This window comes from Rhinoraja longicauda, chromosome 16, assembly GCF_053455715.1.
Source record: "Rhinoraja longicauda isolate Sanriku21f chromosome 16, sRhiLon1.1, whole genome shotgun sequence".
NCBI classification, from domain to species: Eukaryota; Metazoa; Chordata; class Chondrichthyes; order Rajiformes; family Arhynchobatidae; genus Rhinoraja; species Rhinoraja longicauda.
Genome location: NC_135968.1, coordinates 46946444 through 46957344, shown reverse-complemented (window position 1 = coordinate 46957344; position 10901 = coordinate 46946444).

The following is a 10901-nucleotide window of genomic DNA, read 5'->3' as shown; positions in this document are numbered from 1 at the left end:
AACTCTTTCTAGTTCAGATGAAAAGTTATGAATCTGAAATATGAAATATAGAGTCAGAGAGTGATACAGTGTGGAAACTGGCCCTTTGGCCCAACTTGCCCACACCGCCCAACATGTCCCAGCTACACTACTCCCACGTTTGGTCGATATCCCTCCAAACTTGTCCTATCCTTGTACCTGTCTAACTATTTCTAAAATGATAGGATAGTTCCTGCCTCAACTACCTCCTCTGGCAGCTTGTTCCATACACCCACCACCTTTTGTGCAAAAAGTTACCCCTCAGATTCCTATTAAGTCTTTCCCCCTTCACCTTAAACCTATGTCCTCTGGTCCTCAATTCACCTACTCTAGGCAAGATACTCTATGCATCCACCAGAATCTATTCATCTCATGATTTTATACACCTTTATAAGATCATTCCTCATCCTCCTGCGCTCGAAGGAATAAAGCCCCAGCCTACTCAACCTCTCCCTAAAGCTCAGGCCCTCTAGTCCTGGCAACATCCTCGTACATCTTCTCTGAATTTTTTCCAACTTGATAACATTTTTTCCATAACATGGAGCCCAGAACTGAACACAATACTCTAAATGTGGCCTCACCAACGTCTTATGCAACTGCAACATGACCTCCCAACTTCAATACTCAATATGTGTTGGAAAGAACTGCAGATGCTGGTTTAAATCAAAGGTAGACACAAAATGCTGGAGTAACTCAGCGCGACAGGCAGCATCTCCGGAGAGAAGGAATGGGTGACATTTCGGCTTGAGACCCTTCTTCAGACTGAGTTACTCCAGCATTTTGTGTATAGCTTCTATACTCAATACTCTGATGAAGGCCAATGTGCCAACCTTATCTACCTGCGACTCCACCTTCAAGGAACCATGGACCTGCACTCCTAGATCCCTCTGCTCAAAATCACTCCCAAGAGCCCAACCATTCACTGTGTAGGTCCTGTCCATGTTTGATTTCCCAAAATACAACACCTCACATTTTTCAAATATAATATTTGCTTCTTACTCCACAGATGCTGCCTGACCAGGTGATTATTTCTAATGTTTGTTTTTATTTTATTTTAGTCCTAAAAACTATTACTTTGAATATCAAAAATGTATTTGTAATTTTTTGGAATAATTATTTGGATGTTCAATATTTACTAAATTTAGCTTCGTGGCCAGAAACCTTTTATTACTCAATTCCAGCAGTGCTTTCATCTGTGCTCTGATGATCAATAATTCAATCATTGGCGCTGTCAAAATACTGTAAATTTATTAAATGGCAATTGAGGAATTGAGGCTTGTGCAGTATCATCAAGATAAATCACCAAATCTCGTGTTAAAATTGGTATTATTGGAATTTTAATGTAATTCTGTGATAAAAAAAATTAAGTCATTGATTGCTGGAGGTTCACTTAGTAATGGCTTTTAATATTATTTCTTGCTAATGCCATTTTTATGGTGGTGGATAAAGCTTATCCATTTTATGGATAAATAATTTTATGGTGGTGAATAGACAGAAAGAAATGCCATTTCATATACAGTGCCCTCCATAATGTTTGGGACAAAGACTCATCATTTATTTATTTGCCTCTGTACTCCACAATTTGAGATTTGTAATAGAAAAAATCACTTGTGGTCAAAGTGCACATTGTCAGATTTTATTAAAGGCCATTTTTATACATTTTGGTTTCACCATGCACAAATTACAGCTGTGTTTCTACATGGGTATAAACCATGTATAATGACAATGAATAATGTACACTGAAATGGGCATTTCAGGGCACCATAATGTTTGGGACACATGGCTTCACAGGCATTTGTAATTGCTCAGATGCGTTTAAATGCCTCCTTAATGCAGGTATAAGGGAGCTCAGCACCTCGTCTTTCCTCCAGTCTTTCCATCACCTTTGGAAACTTTTATTACTGTTTATCAACATGAGGACCAAAGTTGTGCCAATGAAAGTCAAAGAAACCATTATGAGAATGAGAAACGAGAATAAAACTGTTAGAGACAACAGCCAAACCTTAGGCTTACCAAAATCAACTGTATGGAACATCATTAAGAAGAAAGAGAACACTGGTGAGCTTAGTAATCGCAAAGGGACTGGCAGGACAAGGAAGACCTCCACAGCTGATGACTGAAGAATTCTCTCTATAATAAAGAAAAATCCCCAAACACCTGTCCGACAGATCAGAAACAGTCTTCACGAGTCAGGTGTGGATATGTCAATGACCACTGTCTGCAGAAGACTTCATGAACAGAAATACAGAGGCTACACTGTAAGATGCAAACCAATGGTTAGCCGCAAAAATAGGATGGCCAATTTACAGTTTGCCAAGAAGTACTTAAAAGAGCAACCACAGTTCTGGATAAAGGTCTTGTGGACAGATTAGACGAAGATGAACTTATATCAGAGTGATGGCAAGGGCAAAGTATGGAGGAGAAAAGGAACTGCCCAAGATCCAAAGCATACCACCTCATCTGTGAAACACGGTGGTGGGGTTGTTATGGCCTGGGCATGTATGGCTGATGGAGGTACTGGCTCACTTGATGATACAACTGCTGATGGTAGTAGCATAATGAATTCTGAAGTATATAGACATATCCTATCTGCTCAAGTTCAAACAAATGCCTCAAAACTCATTGGCCGCCGGTTCATTCTACAGCAAGACAATGATCCCCACAAGCCTTGCCGTTTCAGAGATGCTCTGACCCAGTCATCTGACCATAACAATTTGACCCTTGTCAAAGTCGCTCAGGTCTTTACTCCTGCCCATTTCTCCTGCATCCAACACATCATCTTCAAGAACTGACTGTTGACTTGCTGCCTAATATATCCCACCCCTTGACAGGTGCCATTGTAACAAGATAATTCCTGTCACTTCTCTAACTTTAGATAGCTTCTCTGTCCCTCCCTTCCCCCCTCCCTTCCCAGTTCTCCCACTGTCTTCCTGTCTCCACCTATATCCTTTCTTTGTCCCGCCCCCCCTGTTATTCACTTCACCTGTCATTGGTCATAATGTTTTGGCTGATTGGTGTATATTAGAGGACCATAGAGGTACTATGATCTTGACTATCTTTTGGAAAAGAGGTAAACCTGAGATGGAGAGGTCTCTCCAATGACCTGTTCCACCATGGCATGTAAGTCATGATGCCAACCCACAGATATACCTGGATATCAGTCAATCTCAATGAAAACCAGTGTCATACAAGGGTACCTTTGCCCCTTTCTCAATCTTTCTCACCACATCCTTTGGATATTGTGCAGAGTCAAGAGAGAGAGTCAAGAGTGTTTTATTGTCATATGTCCCAGATAGAACAATGAAATGCAGCAGCAAAACAGAGTATGTAAACATAGTACGCGGTAAACAATATAATAAACGAGAAAAAAGTTCAGTGTGTATACACACACACACACACACACACACACACACACACACACACACACACACACACACGCACACACATGCACACACACACACACACACACACACATGCACACACACACACACACACACACACACACATACGTACATTTAAAAAAAACCGATAATAGTGCAATAATAACAATAATAATCTATGCAGTTCAAAGTTTATTTGAGATTGTGGTGTTTAATAGCCTTATGGCTGTAGGGAAGAAGCTGTTCCTGAACCTGGACGTTACAGTTTTCAGGCTCCTGTACCTTCTCCCCAATGGCAGGGGTGGAATGAGTGTGTGGCCAGGGTGGTGTGGGTCAGTGAGTGTGTGGCCAGGGTGGTGTGGGTCAGTGAGAGTGTGGCCAGGGTGGTGTGGGTCAGTGAGTGTGTGGCCAGGGTGGTGTGGGTCAGTGAGTGTGTGGCCAGGGTGGTGTGGGTCAGTGAGAGTGTGGCCAGGGTGGTGTGGGTCAGTGAGTGTGTGGCCAGGGTGGTGTGGGTCAGTGAGAGTGTGGCCAGGGTGGTGTGGGTCAGTGAGGGTGTGGCCAGGGTGGTGTGGGTCTCTGATGAAGCTGGCTGCGTTTTTGAGGCAGTGAATCCGGTAAATCCCTTCAATGGTGGGGAGGTCAGAGCCGGTGATGGACTGGGCAGTGGTCACAACTTTTGCACAGAGGCTCTATATTGTACCACCCAGAGCCAAATTGACTCTGATCTCAGTATATTGTGCACTAGTGAGGAAGACCCTCCACATCTGGCCAAACCAAGTGAATGTAAGGCTTTGAGGTTCAGTGAAATTGGGCACCAAGATTTGCTCCATTGTACTGGTAAGATAAATATATTTGAAATGTCTTGAAAGGAGAGGCAATATGAAGACAAGATTCCACATCAGCAACAACCCACCGAAGCTGCTTAGGCTCCCTGTTACTTAGAAAACCACTCTCCCATTTGTATAACAAATGGGCACAATAAAAGTCAGTATTCCCTGATCAGTTTTATTGCCCTCAGCTTAGTTTACAACCCCCAATGTTTATTTTAACTCAACAAGCTGTGCTGTGGAACCTAAACACCATGACACATCTATTTATTATCTCACTAACATCCTTAAATCCCCTGTATTGGCCATGTTTCCCATCATGTTTCCCTCATGTGTAAGCTCTTGGGTCAAACAGATTATAAGCTACTCATCTACCATGTAATTTTCAAACTTTCCGACATCACCAACAATTCACCTCCCAGGGTATCACCCAGCCTAAGGTCATTTGTTGTCGGCCCTGATATGTCTTGGTCTTTTCTGACCTCCAGCTACAGCCATATTAACCATATAACCATATAACAATTACAGCACGGAAACAGGCCCGTTCGGCCCTACCAGTCCACGCCGACCACTTTCTCTGACCTAGTCTCATCTACCTGCTCTCAGACCATAACCCTCCAATCCCCTCCCATCCATATACCTATCCAATTTACTCTTAAATAATAAAATTGAGCCTGCCTCCACCACTTCCACCGGAAGCTCATTCCATACAGCCACCACCCTCTGAGTAAAGAAGTTAGCCCTCATGTTACCCCTAAACTTTTGTCCCTCAATTCTAAAGTTATGTCCCCTTGTTGGAATCTTCCCCACTCTCAAAGGGAAAAGCCTACCCACGTCAACTCTGTCCGTCCCTCTAAAAATTTTTTAAAACCTCTATCAAGTCCCCCCTCAACCTTCTACGCTCCAAAGAATAAAGACCCAACCTGTTCAACCTCTCTCTGTAGCTTAAGTGCTGAAACCCAGGCAACATTCTAGTAAATCTCCTCTGTACCCTCTCCATTTTGTCGACATCCATCCTATAATTTGGCGACCAGAACTGCACACCATACTCCAGATTCGGCCTCACCAATGCCCTGTACAATTTCAACATTACATCCCAACTTCTATACTCGATGCTCTGATTTATAAAGGCAAGCATACCAAACGCCTTCTTCACCACCCTATCCACATGAGATTCCATCTTCAGGGAACAATGCACAATTATTCCCAGATCCCTCTGTTCCACTGCATTCCTCAATTCCCTACCATTTACCCTGTACATCCTATTTTGATTTGTCCTACCAAAATGCAGCACCTCACACTTATCAGCATTAAACTCCATCTGCCATCTTTCAGCCCACCCTTCCAAAAGGCCCAAGTCTCTCTGTAGACTTTGAAAATCTACTTCATTATTAACTACACCACCTATCTTAGTATCATCTGCATACTTATTAATCCAATTTGCCACACCATCATCCAGATCATTAATGTAAATGACAAACAACAGTGGACCCAACACAGATCCTTGGGGTACTCCACTAGACACTGGCCTCCAACCTGACATACAGTTGTCAACCATTACCCTCTGGTATCTTCCATTCAGCCATTGTTGAATCCATCTTGCAACCTCACTATTAATACCCAACGATTTAACCTTCTTAATCAACCTTCCATGTGGAACCTTGTCAAATGCCTTACTGAAGTCCATATAGACAACATCCACAGCCTTGCCCTTATCAATTTCCCTGGTAACCTCTTCAAAAAATTCAAGAAGATTAGTCAAACATGACCTTCCAGGCACAAATCCATGTTGACTGTTTCTAATCAGGCCTTGATTATCCAAATAATTATATATATTGTCCCTCAGTATCTTTTCCATTAATTTTCCCACCACAGACGTCAAACTAACAGGTCTATAATTGCTAGGTTTACTTTTAGAACCTTTTTTAAACAAAGGCACAACATGCGCAATGCGCCAATCTTCCGGCACCATCCCCGTTTCTAATGACGTTTGAAATATTTCCGTCATAGCCCCTGCTATTTCTACACTAACTTCCCTCAATGTCCTAGGGAATATCCTATCAGGACCTGGAGACTTATCCACTTTTATATTTTTCAAAAGTGTCCGTACCTCCTCTTCTTTGATCCTCATAATTTCCATCACTACTCTACTTGTTTCGCTTACCTCACATAATTCAATATCCTTCTCCTCGGTGAATACCGAAGAAAAGAAATTGTTTAATATCTCCCCCATTTCTTCCGGCTCAGCACATAGCTGTCCACTCTGACTCTCTAATGGACCAATTTTTTTTAATGCCCACCCCCCTACTTTCAGTCTGAAGAAGGAAACGTCTGAAACGTCACCTATCCATGTTCTCCAGTGATGCTGCCTAATCCACTGAGTAATTCTAGCACTCAAAACAGAACAATTACACAAAGTTACAGAAAATCAAAACAATTACAACCAATAACTGTGCAAATACTAATATATGTGATAAAATTCTAATCTATGGGTGAACATTTGCATCGTGCCCAGTTCCGGGCTTTTTCCCCCCAAACTCAATGTTTTCAAAATGTCCTGTGTTTCTCTGCCATGCATCCGAATAGTCTTCTTGCACTCAGACGTTTCATGAAGACCCATCTCACCCTCCTTCATCAGTGTCTCCCAATCAACGTGGAGATGTGATATCGGTTGAAATTTGGTTGCGACAAATCTTCTTAATGTCTTTCCACATAATTCCGTAGAACAACCAAGATTACTGTTATCGATTCTTCCTCCAACGGTACCATCAATTCCTTGTCTCGGAGAGTAAGACCCTGGATTGTGACATAATGACCAGGTACAATACACTTCTGGCCATTCCTACCATACCACTTCGCAATAATATTGTCGCAGTGATAAAGCAACACACACAAAAGACCCTTTATGCTTTACATCAATTGCAAGTTTTCAGTCACTACAGATTGAACACTATCACTCCGGCATCCATGGGTCAGGAGTTTTTCTAGATTATCTGTTTTCCCGGACCAGCGGAGGTCATTAAATAATGAAGGTAGACGGTCAATGCTGGAGTCACTCAGCGGGTCAGGCAGCGTCTCGGGAGAGGAGTGGATGACGTTTCGGGTCGAGAACCTTGATCAGGGAGGGGGCGGGACAAATATAGAATGTAGTCGGAGACAGGAAGACTAGTGGGAGAACTGGGAAGGGGGAGGGGATAGAGAGGGAAAGCAGGGACCATCTGAAGTTAGAGAAGTCAATGTTCATACCACTGGGGTGTAAACTACCCAAGCAAAATATGAGGTGCTGTTCCTCCAATTTGCGCTGGGCCCTCACTCTGACAATGGAGGAGGCCCAGGACAGAAAGGTCAGATTGGGAGTGGGAGGGGGAATTGAAGTGCTGAGCCACCGGGAGATCAGGTTGGATAAGGCGGACAGAGCGAATACATCCCTGGTCTGCTCATGACACACAAAAAAAACGAATATAAAATGAAAACTGAATGTGAATGGAATGGCCTGCCGACCCACCGTCTCCCTGGTTGTTTAGAGCCCCAGCTTCCGACCCCCACTGGCGAGTCGCCACCTGCAGTAGTGAGCCCCTCTCACCAGCTGATGGTTGTTCTAGCTGTTGGCAGTGGCTTTATCCGCTCCCCACTTGACCAGCGCCACCTGCCGCTTCTCCCATCACTCCGTCTACTTGACCCCTTCGTGTCCTTTTGTCTATTAACCATCACTTGCAGTCTTTGGCAATAACCGACAACACTCCCTCCACTACGTTGTACGAAGGAACTGCAGATGCTGGTTTAAACTGAAGATAGTCACAAAATGCTGGAGTAACTCCACGGGTCAGGCAGCATCTCTGGAGAGAAGGAATGTGTGACATTTCAGGTCGAGACCCTTCTTCAGACTCAGTCTATAGTGCGTTTACAGTAAATCCTCGTTACAACCGGCCATAAGGGACACAAAGTGCTGGAGTAATTCACCGGGTCAAGATCTCTGGAGAACATGGATAGATGACATTGGGACCCGTCCCCAGACTGATTCAGACAGCCGAGTTACTCCAGCACTTTTTATAACATATAACATATAACAACTACAGCATGGAAACAGGCCTGTCCGGCCCTACCAGTCCACGCCGACCATTCTCCCTGACCTAGTCTCATCTACCTGCACTCAGACCATAACCCTCTAATCCCCTCCTATCCATATACCTATCCAATTTACTCTTAAATAATAAAATCGAGCCTGCCTCCACCACTTCCACCGGAAGCCCATTCCATACAGCCACCACCCTCTGAGTAAAGAAGTTCCCCCTCATGTTACCCCTAAACCTTTGTCCCTCAATTCTGAAGCTATGTCCCCTTGTTGGAATCTTCCCCACTCTCAAAGGGAAAAGCCTACCCACGTCAACTCTGTCCGTCCCTCTCAAAATTTTAAAAACCTCTATCAAGTCCCCCCTCAACCTTCTACGCTCCAAAGAATAAAGACCCAACCTGTTCAACCTCTCTCTGTAGCCTAAGTGCTGAAACCCAGGCAACATTCTAGTAAATCTCCTCTGTACCCTCTCCATTTTGTCGACATCCTTCCTATAATTTGGCGACCAGAACTGCACGCCATACTCCAGATTCGGCCTCACCAATGCCCTGTACAATTTTAACATTACATCCCAACTTCTATACTCGATGCTCTGATTTATAAAGGCAAGCATACCAAACGCCTTATTCACCACCCTATCCACATGAGATTCCACCTTCAGGGAACAATGCACAGTTATTCCCAGATCCCTCTGTTCCACTGCATTCCTCAATTCCCTACCATTTACCCTGTACGTCCTATTTTGATTTGTCCTACCAAAATGCAGCACCTCACACTTATCAGTGTGCCGTTTCACATTAAAACCAGGCGTTGATGCCACTGGTCTGCACCAGTGAGAAGTAAACACACTCTAGCCCTTCATTCTCCTCATATTCACGAACCTCCCCCTACCTGCCCTTCCTCTGAGACTTACATGTCATAACCGTCACTTTCTCATCAGCCCTCCCCTTTGCTGCCCTGCTGTTCTAGTTCCCACTTCCCTGCCATTCCAGTTTAAACCCTCCCGAGTAGCACTGGCAAACCTCCCAGCAAAGATGTTGGTGCCCCTCCAGTTCAGGTGCAACCTGTGGCACTGTTAATAATCCTGTTTACCACCCTTGTAGTCCTGCATTGGGGCAAATACCGCAGATCCATTGGAAGATCTGCAAGAAGATCTTTTCCATTTGAGAGACCTTGACTTGTCTCAGTTCTGTATGTCCCCGTCTATTTGGAGCAGTAATCTACTGCTATCTGCAAAACAACAATGTACCAAATTCCAATCCCTATTTTAGAACTTGTTTCACTTTACACTGTCGAAGGTATTACAAAATGCTGGAGTAAATCAGCAGGTTTGGAGAGAAGGAATGGGTGACGTTTCCCTAGTGAGAGCCTCATCTATAAGGGAAGAGGGGAAGCCCTGTTTGCTCTCACTAGGGCCTCTTCTACATCCCACAGTTCTGCTCTTGCTCCCCCTCCCCCCATTCGTAACAAGGACAGAATCCCCCTCGTTCTCACCTTCCACCCCATCAGCCAGCATATCCAACAAATCATCCTCCAACATTTCCGTCACCTCCAATGGGATCCCACTACTGGCCACATCTTCCCATCTCCTCCCCCTTCTGCTTTCCGCAGAGACTGTTCCCTCCATAACTCTCTGGTCCATTCGTCCCTTCCTACCCAAACCACCCCCTCCACAGGCACTTTCCCCTTCAACTGCAGGAGATGCAACACCTTCACTTTACCTCCCCCTCAACTCCATCCAAGGACCCAAACAGTCTTTCCAGGTGTGACAGAGGTTCACCTGCACCTCCTCCAACCTCATCTATTGTATCCGCTATTCCAGATGTCAACTTCTCTACATCGGCGAGACCAAACGCAGGCTCGGCGATCATTTTGTTCAACACCTTTGCTCAGTCCGCCTTAACCAACCTGATCTCCCGGTGGCTGAGCACTTCAACTCTCCCTCCCACTCCCAGTCTGACCTTTCTGACATGGGCCTCCTCCAGTGTCATAGTGAGGCCCACCGGAAATTGGAGGAACTGCACCTCATAACATATAACATATAACATATAACAACTACAGCATGGAAACAGGCCTGTCCGGCCCTACCAGTCCACGCCGACCATTCTCCCTGACCTAGTCTCATCTACCTGCACTCAGACCATAACCCTCCAATCCCCTCCTATCCATATACCTATCCAATTTACTCTTAAATAATAAAATCGAGCCTGCCTCCACCACTTCCACCGGAAGCCCATTCCATACAGCCACAACCCTCTGAGTAAAGAAGTTCCCCCTCATGTTACCCCTAAACCTTTGTCCCTCAATTCTGAAGCTATGTCCCCTTGTTGGAATCTTCCCCACTCTCAAAGGGAAAAGCCTACCCACGTCAACTCTGTCCGTCCCTCTCAAAATTTTAAAAACCTCTATCAAGTCCCCCCTCAACCTTCTATGCTCCAAAGAATAAAGACCCAACCTATTCAACCTCTCTCTGTAGCCTAAGTGCTGAAACCCAGGCAACATTCTAGTAAATCTCCTCTGCACCCTCTCCATTTTGTCGACATCCTTCCTATAATTTGGCGACCAGAACTGCACACCATACTACAGATTCGGCCTCACCAATGC